Genomic DNA, 17671 nt, shown 5'->3' with positions numbered 1-17671 from the left:
ATGAGGTACATCTTTGGCTGCTATCTATATACCACATTTCCTTGATTTTAAAACACCTTCAATTATAAAATATGCTATTGATCTAGTAATAGTTTTAGAAAGAAACAACTTCTGCCACATGAAATGTACATACTGATTGAAAAATGTATCTCAATTTCAGAAATTAAATAAGAAAACTGAGACATCCTATCCTTGAGAAACAGAAAACGACGCTTCTACTTCTCTGTACTTTCAATTCAAGCATATCTTCAAATAGAAGTTAACACGTATGATTTCATCTCCAGAAATAGTACTGCAAACACTGCCTCTAAGAAAAGAAAGGGTACTGTCAAGTCTTCATTGTAGACTTGGCCTATTCAAGTGAAAAGCACAGGGTCTTTTGCTTATCTAAGAACTAGAAACAACTGTCAAAGTAATTTAAAGACTTTGTTCTGAGAAAAACAAATGTTATTTTCTCTAAATTGTAAATTTTTAAAATACATGTCTAGTGATGATCTTAAATATTAGTGAATTTTTCTCCAGTTGTCTCTATAATTATTTGGAAGTTTTGTATTTCAAATATGGCACTGAATGTAGAAACATGACAAAAACTTCTCCCAACTGGAAAAGTCTCATGCAAGGTCAGCCTTGTGCACTTATCAACAATATTAGGGTCACTGAGTGTGCAGGGTAGCAGATAAAATTTTCAGAGCTTTAAAATATCACATACAGCTAAATATGCATAGGAAGTATTCTATAAGTACCTGCCTTGGATGAAGAGGGGGAAGAAAATTCTTGGATATTGTTGTTTCCATCACCATTCTCGAGTTTGTCTCTTCTATCATAACAGTAATTATGGGCAGCCACAGCCCTGTTTTTAATGATTACCTGAGAAATGTGAAGGATTTAGCCATTTGCCAAATCACAGTCTATTATGAAATAAAATGTGATTTTCCTGAAAAACATCAATTCTATTCCTTTAAATAAATTAAGAAATCTACATGGGGTGTTTTATTTTACCTTGATTTTTCTGAAAAGGGAGAGAGATCATGTAAAGCTAGGATACACATAAAATATTTTCCATTTCTATGCCCCATGCTTTAAGAGCTTTATCCATTAATTACACAGCAGAGTGATCAAAAGAAAATGGAATAAATGTACCTGATAGTGAGACTTGCTCAGGTATGTCGTTCATTCTGTGGCTTTCATTGTTCAGGTCCAGAGTCAGTCATTTGTTAGCAACACATACATATCTTCAAAGGCAATGCTGAACAAGAAAGAAGTAATATCACTCTCTGTATCTTATTGCAATTACATTTCTTATATTCAGTCCATCCACAGGATGGAGTAATTACAAGATAACATGTCATTTCATAACCAACTATATCTATTTCTGCATAAATCCATTATATCTTTTTTCCATTATAAGAGTTAGATATGAAAATAATTCATTTCTTGCAGCAACCAGTGCAACTATTTTTCTATCTACTCAGTGCTAGACTAGTTTTAAAAGCAGACAGATGCTGAAATAGAGAATATAGGGTCCATGGCATCAGCCCCCATAACATCTGGTACTTTCAAGAGTGTTTTTTTATGCCCTAGTATATTTTTTCCTACTATATTTTTCTCATCATTTGTTTTTGAACTCATTTCATCATTAGTTCCATCCTCATCTTTTTTTTCTTAATATTTTTATTTTCCTTTAACAGAGATACATTAATTCAAATAGAGATTCATTTACTCAGCAGCTATTTATTTCATACCTACTCTGTGCAAGACCTTGCTTTAGACACTGAAGATACCACAGATAAGATTCCTGCCCTCATGTATTGTGCATTCTGGTGGATGAAAACAGAAAATTTTAAAAATAAGCTACAAATATGATCACAATCAGGGAAAGAGAAATGTAGTTCCAAGGAAGCATGTGACAAAAGGACCTCACCTAGTCAGAGAGAAAGGAATCAAGAGATTCTTCGCTAAGAAGGTGATAGCAGTACTGGTCTCCTTCACGGGTGCATACAAAGGGACTTATTTGTATGAAAGACCCATGTCTTCTCATAGAACTACTAGTTTCCGAGAGAAACCAGACAAGAATAGGAGAGAACATCCCTTAGTGTATATTCCTGGATTCACCGAAGAATTGTTGGGCTAGAATTTTCATATCATTATACTGTAGGCTGCTTTACTTATTGTAACATAGGCTAACCAATGACCCTCAGATTATGCCTATAGGTTTGTCCCAAATATTTGGTGGAATACTAATTAGAGATCTAAATGGAAAACAATTGAAACATGCTCTGGGAAATTTAAGCTGTATATATGTAAAGTAAATTTATTAGGAAGGACAGATAAACAGGCTTGGAGTCTGCATGGGCAAAAACACTGCCTCAACCCTCACTGCAGAACTAGTCCAGTGAAGACATGATTGACACCATCACTGGTGATCAGAAACTTCACGCTGCACCTCCCAATCTGCCACATGGACACAGGACCCAGTGACCGTCTACAACATTACTAAAGATCCAGCGAACTCGATGTAGCTGCAACCTCTGCCATCACCGTCTGACCAAAATGAGTTCTACAAGGAACTTATTTTATCCCCTCACTACCTCTCAAAATAGAATTGGGAGAGTGGATCCGACTGTCAGAAACTTGATTAACTGCCTGTGTCTTAATGGCAAGCTAGGCTGGGAAAGTAGATGTCAGGCATGTCAGCCTGACATGATGGAAAGCAGACTATGTGTTAAAAGGTGAGAACACCCCCAAATAATGAGATTAGAGCTAAATAGCCAGAAAGAATAATGAATTCTCACTAGAGTATACTCTTTTGACTCCCCAGTACTCCATCCTTTCTACCTTGGGACTTAGAAATTCCATCTAGCATGATTCAACTATCTCACATAATGCAAAAAAAAAAAAAAAAAAAAAAAAAAAGTGCTCTTGCCCCTTCCCCAAAGGATCAATTCAACATCCAGTTCGTGATTGCCTCTAGCTCCACATTCAGGAACTCTTGGTAATACCATGAATTCACCCAAGAATGTAATAATCTCTCAAAAATAGGCTGTGATATGTGAGGTAAAATTTAAGTTTTATAACTGACAACACAACTCACGTGAAAGATAAAGAATGAGAGGAAATTAGTTAAATACATGTGTATAATTTGAAGCAGAAGAAAGGTAAAACAAGTGTTTCATTCTTCATTTCCATAACTGGTCACAAAATATTGTAGATCCAGAATTTGGACCAAATCTCTCTTTTAAAAAAAAAAAAAAAAAAGCACCATTTCAAGGTCAGATCCCAAGAAAGATTTCCCTTTCCCACCATTCTTCAGGGCCACCACTGTGTGGGGCTTGGATGTCTCTCTCCTCTCTTCCAGGGCTGGTGCCAAAATGCTGTGTAGAGCTATGTGTAAAGGAGGTTTTAACACTCTTCCTCAGACAAACATTCAGAGGGAACTCCCAAGTCTTCAAATGTGGGTCAGATATAAATGTTAGGAGTATGAGCCACCTGTTCTTGCACCTTGCTCGTCCCTTCAGGACATAGAGGGGCTTTGTCTCCTAAAAATCACTGTGCCTGATAATGGAGCTGTCTGGTAATGCTCAACTTTAGGGATTAGAGGGGCTAATAGAATTTGTCCATGTTGCCTGTTGAACTGTGTCCCATAATCAAGTTTTCAGTCTCTAACAGGGGCAATAGCAACAATAATAGAAAGATAAAATTAAATAAAACAAACAGAAAGCACCTCACAGTTGAGCACAAAGAGTATGACTATGCCATTATTCCACATTTCTAGAGGCCACTGCTGTTACATTGCAAGAAGACACTATGGAACAACCAGATCTACCACGAATACTGTGACTACCATTGAATCAGTTGTATTCTGAAAGACACACAGCAGAGAAGCTTGTCCTGTGGACTAGATGACCTGTAGAGCCTTCTTTTGCTAGACCCCACTCAGGCATTCAGGTCAATTGATGATGAACCAAAGCTACCAAGGTGATATGTGGTGCCTCTGAAAATCCAACGAATACACTAAGGAAGATGACTCGATATGATTAGCAGATACAACATAGTACAGCCTAAGCTTTGCTTCGGATGAGACATTATTAGCTTTCCTATAAACTCTAGAATCCTCACTAAGGCAATTGTTTTCAGAATCGCTGAAAATTTAATTCTGATTTCATGGAATGCATGTATATTAACAAGTACCTAAATCCCCACCTTGATGAGAAGTTTCAACTGGAAACACCAGCTAATTAATATAATTAGTACGATCAATTAAGACTGGGCCTTTGACAGCATATTAGGATTTTTTTTAATTTCAAATTTATTTTTCATGGGCACCTTTGTGTCCATGTTTTGAAAAAACCAACTGAAAATAATGAGAACCACTTGAGGATATCTGAGCTAGCACATTGAAACCAGAATTTCTGCAAAATGCACTTTCTTTTCAACTTTGCTACTTCCTTGGTCTAACACATCAAAATTCATGAATACAAGTATTCTCCAAGTTTTTCCACATTTTAAATTAGTAAAATCTTGCAACTGGGAATGGGGAAGATCTGGGAGGTCTGTTCTTTCTAGGTTTGCTTCTTGAGATATACCTGGACCGTGGATTTGTTTCTCGTTATAGGTCAGGAGACAGCAAGAGGGGTTTGGATAGAACTAGGAACAATTAGTTTTCCCACGGGGCTGTTTTCCATAGGCATGTTGCCTGGCTCTTTCTGGTGCTCTAGATCAAAGTCTGGGGTTGATGAATCCGATTTGTGGTGCAGGGCCAAATGATCACGTTCTTACTTCAAAGGAGGTTGAGAAAGCAAGTATCGGTCATTTTAAAATATCTTCAAAAGTAGGAATCAAGCTCTGCTTCATAAATTGAAATTACTATACATGAGAAGAGGTTCAAATTCTGGGCAGCAAAAGGAAAGTAAGATTCTCACTAGAGAATTTCCCATTAAAGGTGAGGTTGAAGCAGTAAATTCAACACAAGAAGTCTTATGGGTCTCCTAATGTTGTTGATGATTTACAACTTGGGATATAATTCGAAAGATTAGGATAACCAAATATTTGTCCCTGATGTATTTTTTGGTTCTTAATAGACTTTATTTTTTAGAGCAGTTTTAGATCCACAGCATTATTGAGAAGAATGAGAGATTTCCCATATACCTGCTGCCCCTACACATAAATAGCCTCCTCCATGATCAACAGCCCTTAACCATCACTGATCTTTTTACTCTCTCCATAATTTCGCCTTTTCCAGAATGTTATACAATTCGAATCATACAGTATATAGCTTTTTAAAATTGGCTTCTTTCACTTCGCAATATGCACTTAAGTTTCCTCCTTGTCTTTTCATGGGTTTCTCACTCCTTTCTGTTTTAGCACGGAATAATATTCCATTGTCTGGTTGTGCCATAGTTTATTTATTCATTCACCTACTCAAGGACATCTTGGTTGCTTCCAAGTTTTGGCAGTTATGAATAAAGCTGCAGTGTTTATGTAGACATAAGTTTTCAACTTCTTTGGGTAAATATCAAGGAACACAATTGCTGGATCATATGGTAGGGGTATATTTAGCTTCGTAAGAAACTGCCAGACTATCTTCCAAGGTGGCTGTACCATTTTGCATTTCTCCAGCAGTAAATGAGAGTTCCCATCGTTGTACATCCTAGTCGGTGTTCGGTGTTGTCAGTGTTCTGAATTTTGGCCATTCTAATAGGTGTGTAGTGGTATTTTGTTCTTATTTTAATTTGTATTTCTGTGATGACATTTGATGTGAAGCATCTTTTCAATATGGTTAATTTTCATCTGTATATCTTCGGTGAGGTGTCAGTTAAGGTCTTTGGCCCATTTTTTAATCAGGTTGTTTCCTTACTGTTGAGTTTTTCCCTTATATGTTTTAAATTGATTTTCTTTCTGTAGCATTGTGCTGTGAATTTAGGGAACATCAAGCCAACCTATAAATTATATGTTTTTCTATAAGTCAAGTGGGAACTGAGATATGTAAAGAATTATCTTCTCTAATAGGTAACCTGGGCCTAAGCGAAGCAAGCACCCTAGACATAGATTGTATAAAGAGAATGGCTCTATTATTTTAGAATCATATTACACAGAGTTAAAGGCAGTTTTTAAAACTGTTTACTCAGACTCCTCATGAAACAAGTATTTCCTCTTCACCAAGTCCAGCTCATGGTCACCTTGCCTCTGCTTGACTGTCTCCAAAAATGGAGAACTTACAACTTTCAGAGGTAGTCCTTATTACAATCAGCCCTCCCCATCCACAGGTTGCACACACTCTAAGTCAAAACAGTGGATCTAAAATATTCAGGAAAAGCAAAGAAAGTTTCAAAAGGCAAAACCTGGATTTGCCATGAGCCAGCAGCTATTTACATAGCATTTATATTGTATTAGGTATTATAAGCAATCTAAAGATAATACAAAGTATATGGGAAGATGTACTCAGGTTAGAGGCAAAAATTATATGCAAATACTTCACCATTTTATAAAAGGGACCTAAGCACCCATGGATTTTGGTATCCTTGAGGATGCATGGGTGGGGGTGGGTGGGTCCTGGAACAAATCCCCCTCGAATACCAAGAGAACACTGCATTTTAGGCAATTCTGTGGCAAATCTCTCCCTAATGTTGAACCCAAATCTATGTCTTAAGATGGATTCCCAGAAATAGACTCCAAAATAAAGATCTGTGTACAGATTTATGGCAAGATGCCAAATCAATGCTTCTGGGGAAGTGAAGTAAGTGGGGGTAGTTTAATCATGGTTGCAAGAGTTGATCCCTAGTGGAGGCCTGCACCTGGCACTTTTAAATGGTCCTGCCTTGATCAGAGGAAGATGGTAGAATTCTTCTTTCCCACATCAACCAGCCATTAGATTTGAGCCCGCCCCAGGGAGGGTACATGTCCTTGGACAAGAAGAAGCTCTTTAGCTGAGGACAACTACCTAGGAGCCACCATCACTCCCAGCAGCTGAAGTGTTGCCTCAATCCTGAAAATGATACCAAAGCTTGACATTCATTACTATCTATCACTTTCCCCCATTGTTCCTTATCTGCCCTCACGAGCCAATAAAGCGCCACACCTCTTCCATACAGGCCAAGAATATTAGGACGCACATCTTTACCACTCACAAATCTCTTAAGTTTTTCTCAGCTATGATGGTTGTAATTATATACATTATATACTGACATGATTCTTCTTAAAGTATGAAGCATAGAATTGAATGGATAACATGGACATGTTCTCAGCCCATAGTGTACAGTGAGATGACTATTATCCATATGCTCTAGATATTTTAACTCATTCTAAAATCACATTACTTTTCTGAAGCATTCACCCCACTATTGGCTAACATTAGTGATAGTCATTGAATACCCATATATTTTTCTCATATATTGTCATTTTGCTTTGTTTCCAAGTTCTATTCTTCTACAGATAGTTTTATTATATCCAAGGGCAAAGATTCATATATTTCTAAGAAATTTATCTGGCCTCATTTAAAAATATACAAATATTCTAAAGTTCTTGTCTTATTCTCTACCCATAGTACCTAGCCTAGAACATAGTAGGTGTTCAATCAGTGTTTTTTGAATGATAGGGCGTTTAATTTCGAACTGACATGTAAATTTCTTTAGTTAAATGCAAACTCAAATAAAAACCCTGAGAGTTCTTACTCATATGAAATGTGGCCTTTCTTTTGTTACTCACATGCTTTGTATCAGAGACTTGATGAAATATAATGAAGACAAAAGAGCCAGATAGTCTGGCTCTTATGATTCTGACATTATTTGTTTCAATTCGCTTGAACTTTCTGGTGCATAAGAAAGCAGCTTTGTTGACAGACTCCCTTGTGGTTTCGAGGAGTGATGAGAAAATTCCAGAGCAACTCTTTATTTTAATTTAATTATACTGATGGAGACTTACACTGACAGTAGCATTAGCTATCAATCAATTTTACCTACTTCCGTGCTTTGGAAAAACTCATCTCAGCTCTTTTTTTTCCCCCTCTTTTATCACTGCCTTCCTTTTTGTGATGAAGCTAAGATCAACTACCTTCCCAAAGAGAAGTCAGTATTTAGTTCAAATTCATTTTTGGTGGCCAAAGCAATTGGTTGCATTCTCCCCATGATGTAGCTCACCACTCACTAAGTTTTCATTTGTATTTTCTTCACAGTAGAAGCGTACTTGTGATCAAATCCTCTTTATGAGAGATGATTACTTCTTAGCCAAAGGGCATTACACAAAATAATCTCAAGGAAAAAGGATAAGGAATAGTTTGCACCAGGCCAATGGACCAGCCAATTCCTCATACCCTAATTCAGCCTATGTGTTTTAATTACACCACCAAATTTATTTATTGATGAAAACATCACCTATAATTACAATCCCATATAATTCAGAGTTATTACAGTGTAAGGCTAGGAGATAGTAGGAAAGTGGCAATGGCTTTTCAGGTAGTAGCCTTGTGTTTTATAAATTACATGTAGTCAAAGTAACTACTTGAAGTTCCTGTAAACTAAAGCTACACTTCTTTATAGCACAAAAAAAAGGGTAAGAACTTGAAATCTTTCTGGTGACATATTCCTATGTGAATGTTAAATTTCATAAAATGCAAACTTTTTTCGAACATGAAAAACAATGTTCTAAGTGCTTTATTTGTAATAGTCCATTTAAACCTATGAGTTAGGAATTATTACCCTTATTTTATAAACGAGGGAACTGAGACACAGTGAAGTCAAGTAAATTGTCCAAGTGCACATTGATATTGTCTAGATTGATAGGTGTTGTCTGTCAAAGGTATTGTCTAGATCTGAGCCCAGGCCGACTGATGCCAAGTCCATGACCTAAACAACATACCCTACTGTTTCTCTGAAGAAGGAATTATCTGCATACTATATATGAATGTAAGCTTCCTCTTGGCTAATTTTTCTTTTTCTTAATGCAAACTATTTTTTAATATATAAATTTCATCACTGACTGTTACTCTCCTATATAATTTCACAATGCTTGATAGTAAGTCAGTTGGTGTTTAACTTAACAGTGTTATCTGTTAGGAGTCCACTATGGAATGATAAACTTAAATGAAATGACATGTTATTTTGGAGATTCTAGTAGGTGAACATGTTCAAAGTCCTTAGCTATAATCAGTAGTTTAATATTTGTCACTAATTTTGTAACTTTGATGTATCGCTTGATATGTCTAGATTTCAGAATTTTAGGCCTTAAAATAAGGCAGGTAAACTAAGTATAAAACTTTCACTGCTGAATAACTGAAACTTATCACTGTGCCTTTATTACCACTTTTATCATAATCATCATCTGCATCATTTATCGAGCACATCCTACATGATTTGCAAACATTATCTTTTAATCCTTACAAACCTGTGAGTAGGTGTTATTTTCAGTTGAGGAGACTGAAGTTTAGAAAGATTAAAATAACTCTCCCCAAATCTCATAAGTCACAAATCCCCAATCAGTTACAAGGAGGTGGTGGAGCCTAGTTAGAGCTCTGCTTAACCTGACTTTGAAATCACATACTCTTCAGAACAGGGTAGCTCATTATATGATAAAAACAAATAGATAAATTCTCTTGATGGCTGGATCAGTGTTTCTATAAGTCAGGGTCCATTAAGAGGATAGAAATCATACCAATCACATAAACAGGGAGAACTTAAGATAAATATTATTAACTGCATATAAAGTTGTGGCTTTGTGAAAGGGAAAAAGGAATGCAAGGTGTCATGGAGGTAGCCACTGCAGGAAGCAGCAACCACTCCTACAGTCAAGAGAACAAAGAGAAAAGACTGGAATTATTAGAATGTGGAGAGGTGGCCCTATACAACTGAAACTCAGAACTCTGAAAGGAAAGTATTTCGTGACTGGTTCAGGTTTCTTGGAGTGGGGAACAATGAGGCTGGCTTTGAGGTTGTTGGAAAACCGGCAACCTGAATTCAGCTACGGCCGAGGGGAGGATCCCTGTTGTTGCACTAAAGAAGCACTGCCGATGTGTGACATTCATAGGAATCACAGGCAAACAGTGATCCACAGGAAACAGACAGGAAGAAGCAAGTCCCATCTCCTTCTTGAGCCTTGCAGTCACCCCACTATCCTACTAGTAGAGTTTTACCTAGAGCCAACAAATCATGTCGAAATGTGGACTGAAGAGCCCCAGCTCCAATCTCAGAAAGCAGAGAGTAGAAGGTGAGTTTGGAGCTGAAATACTGATACAATAACTTACTAACTGGCACTATGTTAAAGTTAATTATGAATATCATCTATACTCCCAGGTCTGTTGTACTTTAGGATCAGCCCTTCATACTGATCTGTTTATGGGAGAAACTTTGTGCTTAAATTTGCATTATCTGGGATTTTTTTTTTTTTTTTCTTTTTAGCGGTACGCAGGCCTCTCACTGTTGTGGCCTCTCCCGTCGCGGAGCACAGGCTCCGGACGCGCAGGCTCAGCGGCCATGGCTCACGGGCCCAGCCGCTCCGCGGCATGTGGGATCTTCCCAGACCGGGGCACGAACCCGTGGTCCCTGCATCGGCAGGCGGACTCTCAACCACTGCGCCACCAGGGAAGACTTGGGATTTTTTTTTTAAGACTAAATTTAGCTTTTTCACTTCCTTTCTCTACCTCTACTTTTTATCACTCTAATACCTTAACTACATCACTTCCCAACCTGATCTTCTACCACCTGGAATACCAAATTATAGTTTATAAGAAGGAGTGGATAGTAAAATAAAGATTCAAAAAGAAAAAAGGGGGAGGGAAAAAATGAAAAAATACTCTCCTACCTAGTAAATAGTTTACAATTTCACAAAACAATTTGTGTATTTGAGATAACATATTAGGTGACTTTTACGTTAATATTCTTAATGGAAGATAGAGAGAAAAAGTTCTAAATGCAATGAGTGTCTATCTTCAATACTTGTCCCCAATATATGAAGTAGACAGCAAAATAAATTATTTGTATTGTCACAATTGCATTGGTTTCATAAATATTTTATTATTAAATTCCACTTTCTTATCTAATATCCCTGTTCCTAAAATTATTTTTGCCTTTAACAACAGTACTTGGCAGTTATACAATTTAGGATAAATAATCCCTGTGAAATCTTATGTTTCCTTTATGAGAACTCTGCCAGTGCCAAAACATATAGATCAAATTTGTGTCATTCCCTGTAACTGATGCTGGAATACAGTTCTGAAAGCAAATATAATCAATACATATTTATTAAGTTCCTACCATGTGCCAGGGTCTAAACACTGGGAATTCAAAATGGAATAAAGTCTATAGCATCTAGATGTGGAAGAGAATAAAGGAATTATGGAAAATGTTATGTACAACTGTATACCAATAGATTTTACTATCAGGATGGAATGGAAGTGTTTAGGAAAACATTACTTATAAATGATTCAAGAGGAATAAAAAAAATCTAAACCATTATTAATCATAAAAGAATCAAAATTTCTCAAAAAGTGAAACTCAAAATAGATGGCAGGCCCAACATGTTCTAGCTCATTTTTAAGGTCACTGAACTTAACTAAATTAAGAGATATAATTTCATTTGACAGAAAAACAGGATAGAAATAAAGTCATCTCAAATTAACATATAAATACAGCATACATCTATTTTTTATTCCAGCTGTTAGAAGAGAAACCATAGTTTCTGTCCTTCAATGTGGAAGGAATATTCATTAGTTTAACATGCTTGCTATCCATTCACCACCTCACTTATCCATGGAAGGAGGAATACATTTTCTTTTGAGTGTATTTAGGCTAAAAAATGGGGAAAAACAGCCTCACAGATTCCCCTTCTCTTTCTTTGGAATCTGTTTGCCTAAAGAGTATCCTGTCTGGTGTTATCTGCAATAAGCAAAACAGCATATTTGCTGTGCCTTGGGGCACTTGTAGTATTCTAGCACCATCAATGACTGCCTAGGTAAGTCTAAATCTGGGACCTATATTTAGGAAACCCATTATTTTATAACATCGAGCCATGTCTTTCCATTTAGGCTTTACGTGTAATAAAGATGATATTTTTAACTTTATCTGCTTCATGTGTTTTCCTCATTAGAAATGATATTTATGGAGCTTCAGCAAAACCCAACATTTCCTTATATCTTTTACTTTGAAGCTGAAAAGTTTAACATTTTACTGGAAGAATAAATATATCAACTAATTATCAACTAAATTTGCGGAAAATAAAATAGAAAGGAGAATATGGGTGCCTTTCCCTATAAAATATTAAAATATATTATACAAAAACAAACCCAAAATGGATTAAAGACCTAAATGTAAAACCAGATACTATAAAACTCTAGGAAGAAAACACAGACATATCGCTCTCTGACATAAATCACAGGAAGATCTTTTTGGACCCACCTCCTAGAGTAATGAAAATAAAACCAAAAATAAACAAATGGGACCTAATGAAACTTAAAAGCTTTTGCACACCAAAGGAAACCATAAACAAGACAGAAAGACAACCCTCAGAATGGGAGAAAATATTTGCAGATGAAGCAACTGACAAGCAATTAATCTACAAAATATACAAACAGCTCATGCAGCGAAGTGTCAAAAACAACCAAACAACCCAATCAAAAAATGGGCAGAAGAACTAAATAGACATTTCTCCATAGAAGACATACAGATGGCCAAGAGGCACATGAAAAGATGCTCAACATCATTAATTATTAGAAAAATGCAAATCAAAACTACAATGTTATCACCTCACACTGGTCAGAATATCCATCATCAAAAAATCTACAAACAATAAATGCTGGAGAGGGTGGGGAGAAAAGGGAACCCTCTTGCACTGTTGGGGGGAATGTAAATTGATACAGTCACTATGGAGAACAGTGACTGTATCCTTAAAAAACTAAAAAAAGAGCCACCATATGATCCAGCAATCCCACTCCTGGGCATATATCTGGAGAAAACCATAATTCAAAAAGATACATGCACCCCAGTGTTCACTGCAGCACTATTTACAATAGCCAGGACATGGAAGCAACCTAAATTTCCATCGAGAGAGGAATGGATAAAGAAGGTGTGGTACATATATACAATGGAATATTACTCAGCCATAAAAAAGAATGTAATAATGCCATTTGCAGCAACATGGATGGACCTAGAGATTATCATACTAAGTGAAGTAAATCAGAGAAAGACAAATATCATATGGTATCACTTATATGTGGAATCTAAAAAAATGACACAAATGAACTTATTTACAAAATGGAAACAGACTCACAGACTTTGAAAACAAACTTATGGTTTCCAAAGGGGAAAGGTGTGGAGAGGGATAAATTAGAAGTTTGGGATTAACATATACACATTACTATATATAACATAGGTAATCAACAAGGACCTACTGTATAGAACAGGGAACTCAATATTCTGTAATAACCTATATGGGAAAAGAATCTGAAAAAGGATGGATATATGTATATATATCTAACTAAATCACTTTGCTATACACCTGAAACTAACACAACATTGTAAATCAACTATACTCTAATATAAAAAAATTAAATTAAAAAATAATAAAATATATTATAAAGCTCTTAGAAATAACACATGTTACTAACAAATCATCTGACCTGTCACATCATGTGGTATATTAAAAAATATCAGGTGGAGGATGAACATGATACGGCCCTATGTGCAATTTTCTTTTGTTTCTTTTATCATTCCCTAGGCTACATTATAAAAATATCCATTTTGAATTCCATGTTTGTCACTAAGTAAATTTGGGATATCAAAAGACTGTGCTTCATGTTGTCAGATATTATCCTCTTTATTTGCCCACTATATTCTCCAATACTATCATAAAATTACCATTTTACCTGTTGTGATATCAGGTCCACATTGCTAGGACCTGAATATTTGAATTTTACTTTCCTCTCATGCTGTACATATCATTAATTAGGCCCCAATACATTAGGGACTAATTTCATGTCACATAGAATGGGGTGGACTATGTTTACAGGTTTCTTATCTTTAAAAGTTATATGTATAATTGCTCTTTGAGTCCTGAAATCCACTTCAAGAAATAGAATATGAGCACAAGCCTATGTAATTGATAAGGTCCAAGCACGCTTACTCAGGGCAGGGGTATGTTTCAGAATAGGGAATGCTTTACAATGAATTACAGGTGATGACTAAATTGAAATGCATAGTCGAGATGTCACAATAGAATAGAAAAAATGCCCATAGTTTACTGAATTTTTAAGAGTAGGTTATAACCTCTTACAGCTAATTGTAGTCAATGAATCATAAGGGAAGTTATAAAGTGAGACTTAAGAGAGGAAGAGACAATTTGCAAGTGCTCTTCCTGCCCTCCCCATTTCCCGCCTGCAATCTAGGCATGATGGTTGGAGTTCCATTGTACCACTGGACCTTGAGAAGGGCAGTGAAGCAGAGTGGACCAGAAAGATAGGAGGAGCCTGAGACTGATAACACTGTGAAAGTCCCACATGTATTCTGGACTCCTAGACACTGAACTTTGTGAGAGATTTCCAACTTCTGCCTTGTTTCGACCACTGTTGTTTCTAATATCTGTCACTAGGTGTGAAACGTTATTTCTACTTGTTATTAGCACCTACGAGAAAATGCATCTTAACACTCTGGAAGACAGATAAAACACAATGAGCATAGAAATTCTACTTGAATGGAACAAAAAATCAAGAGGAGTTCAGTGAAACTCCAAGCTCAGATTAAAAGGCCTAAGAGTGTTCATTAAGCTGATTAATTCATCAACAAATCAGAGCAATGAAGAGTGTTGACTACCACCACATTCCTCATTTAGGCTGAGTAACTGGAAGCAGAGGTATTTGCCTTTAGGTTAAATAGTCGAATACTGGCTCTGTAGTTGAAGAGATAAGGAAGAGTTACAGAAGGCCACACACATTCTAGGAGGAAAGCAACCAGAAAATCCAAACAAATAGCATATCTTGATCTATCCCATAATCCCCAGTAGAATACAAAAACAAAAGGTAGATGGATGATTAGGACAACTTAAATGTACGGATTCGCAGATAGCCTTGAATCACCAAACATCTAGGAAAAAAATTCCTTGAAAGAAATGTACCAAATCAAAACAGAAACCAACACTGAGAAAAATATTTTATAGAGCAAACAGAATTTAAAAATTAAAACAATAAAATTAACTCCATATATTTGAAAGAACATCAGGTTATTATTTTTCTTTTTAAAGTAACTAGAGATAATGGAATTTTTAAACGGTTTAAATTAACTGAACTTTCAGTAAAGTATTCTTCATTAAAAAAATATTTATTGGCCTTCTACTTCTAAGTTTCAGGTCCTATGTCAGGGAATGCATTATAATCAGGAACGGAACAAACAATACAGAACTTTGTTTTAATGTAACTTGTCTAACATATGGGTGGAGACACAATAAACAAAACAAAAGCTGTCTCTGCCACTGTGTTTTCTTTGAAACCTACTTTAAAAAAAAAATAGAGAAAAAAAAAGGAAGGGAAATCTTCGATGAAACTAGGAAATTGAAACAAGCATAAAGCAAAATCTATGAAAAAAGGCTATCCAGGGCAGGAAAATTGGATCTGGTTTATGGAGATGTTCAAGAGCAGACTTAACACTTTGCAAGGTTTCAGGAAACACATTTGTCAAAAGTAGACCCAGGAGGTAAGGGTGTGGTTTTCTTATCAGCACATCCCTGAGCCCACTAGAAAATGGGCTAAAAGTAAACATATATCTTTTCAAGAAGCAGGCCATCAGGATGACAGCATAAAGAGGGAAAAATAAGTTGAAATCAGCTCTGCAGTATATTATCCTGGTTATATGAACACCATCTTGCTAAATCCAGTACTCGCTTCTTGATCTTCATTTTACTGGGCATTTCAACTGCATATGACAAAATAAACTAATCATTCTCTGTTGAGATCCTTTCTCCCTTTGCCTCTGGTACACCAAGCATCCTTCATTTAAATCCCATTTCATGTGTAACTCCTTCTCAGCAACCTTTGCTGTCTCCTTCTCTTACTCTCCCTAGTTCTTAAACATTGGATTGCCTTGTGCCTAATCCGCAATGCTTTTCTTCTATCAATACTCCCTCCCTAAGTGATGTCATCTGGTCCTACAATTAGAACCATTTATATGCTTATAATTCTAAGGTTTATCTACAGCCCTAACATCTCCTGAGAATTTGATTAATAATGTACTTCCTGCTTAACAACTTTGACTGTTCAACAGTCAGTTATAATTAAGGATTCCCAATGTCCACAAATGAATTCCTAATTCTCAATCTTTTCTACACTCACACCTCCCCCAGGAAAAAAATGAAAGGAGTAAGGTAAAAATAAAAGCCCCCTCAGATTCATACAATTGCTCAGGACAAAAACATACTTGTCATTCCTCAGACAATCTGTCTTCCACACTATTACCAATAAGGAAATGTGAAAGACTGAAATAAGAAGAGCAAGCACAAGTCATTCTGCCAAAAAATAACTGTGTGGTTAAAAGAAAATGATAGGGGTTTATTTAAAGAACATAGGAGTCAACCTGAAGAAGTTCATAATGGGCCAAAGCTTGAACAATTTGATCAACAAAATAAATACTGATAATATTGGGGTTTAACTCATACTTCTACGTAGATATGCTAAATCTAGGTAGGAGTTTGAAGAGAAACATGGCTTGAATTGCCTCAAAGTATTTCTCCTAAAATATATTTCTTTACTATGAGGATTAATTTAGTAATTTATAGTTGAGAAACTCAGCAGAAGCCAACATAACCAACTGATCAAGTTTAATATGCCAAATAATAAGACCATCATATTGACCTCACGTACTCTTTGATAAATGCACTGAAAAGGATGCAAATGGTTTTCTGTGATCTTCTGGTCAAAACAGCATAAATTCATCTCATTCCAATCATGAGAAAATATCAGACAAATTCAAATTGAGGGACATTCTACAAAATAATTCTCCAAAGGTATTAAGATCATTAAAAAAATGAAAGATTGAGCAACTGTTAAAAATTGGAGGACACTAAGGAGAAATAAAAACTAAATGCAATACTACACACCTGTTAGAACAGCCAAAATCTGTAACACCTACACCACCAAATGCTGGTAAAGATGTGGAGCAACAGGAACGCTCATTCATTGATGGAGGGAATGCAAAATAGTACAGACACGTTGGAAGACAGTGTGGCAAGTTCTTACAAAACTGAACACACTTGTGTCATATAATCCAGCCGTCACACACCTTGGTATTTATGTAAATGAACTGAAAACTCGTGTCCACACAAAAACCTGCTGTGAATGTTCATAGCCACTGTATTGATAATTGCCAAAACATGAACGTACCCAAGATATCCTACAGTAGGTGAATGGATTAATAAACTGTGGTATATCCAGATAATGAAATGTTGTTCATCACTAAAAAGAGATGAGCTATCAAACTATGAAAAGACATGGAAGAAACATAAATGCATATTTATTTATTTATTTATTGCGGTATGCGGGCCTCTCACTGTTGTGGCCTCTCCCGCTGCGGAGCACAGGCTTTGGACGCGCAGGCTCAGCGGCCATGGCTCACGGGCCCAGCCGCTCCGCGGTATGTGGGATCTTCCCGGACCGGGGCACAAACCCGTGTCCCCTGCATCGGGAGGCAGGCTCTCAACCACTGCG

At 36.4% G+C, this 17671-nt stretch overlaps 1 protein-coding gene across 4 annotated transcripts in view; it reads right to left on the bottom strand.

Moving 5' to 3' along the window:
* Nucleotides 1-271: 271 nt before the first annotated feature.
* The window catches only part of LOC307174847 (uncharacterized protein), a 615960-nt gene continuing 598560 nt past the window's right edge, over nt 272-17671 (bottom strand). For 3 of the 4 annotated variants that reach the window (XR_013824176.1, XR_013824179.1, XR_013824181.1), the window contains one exon: nt 272-1246. The gene's annotated coding sequence lies outside the window, so the exon portion shown is untranslated. The remainder of the gene's footprint in view (nt 1247-17671) is intronic. The other variant, XR_013824177.1, reaches the window with a different exon arrangement.

Source organism: Stenella coeruleoalba, assembly GCF_951394435.1.
Source record: "Stenella coeruleoalba genome assembly, chromosome: 16".
NCBI lineage: Eukaryota > Metazoa > Chordata > Mammalia > Artiodactyla > Delphinidae > Stenella > Stenella coeruleoalba.
The sequence above is the reverse complement of the archived record's forward strand: the minus strand, read 5'-3'. Positions and strand labels throughout refer to the sequence as shown.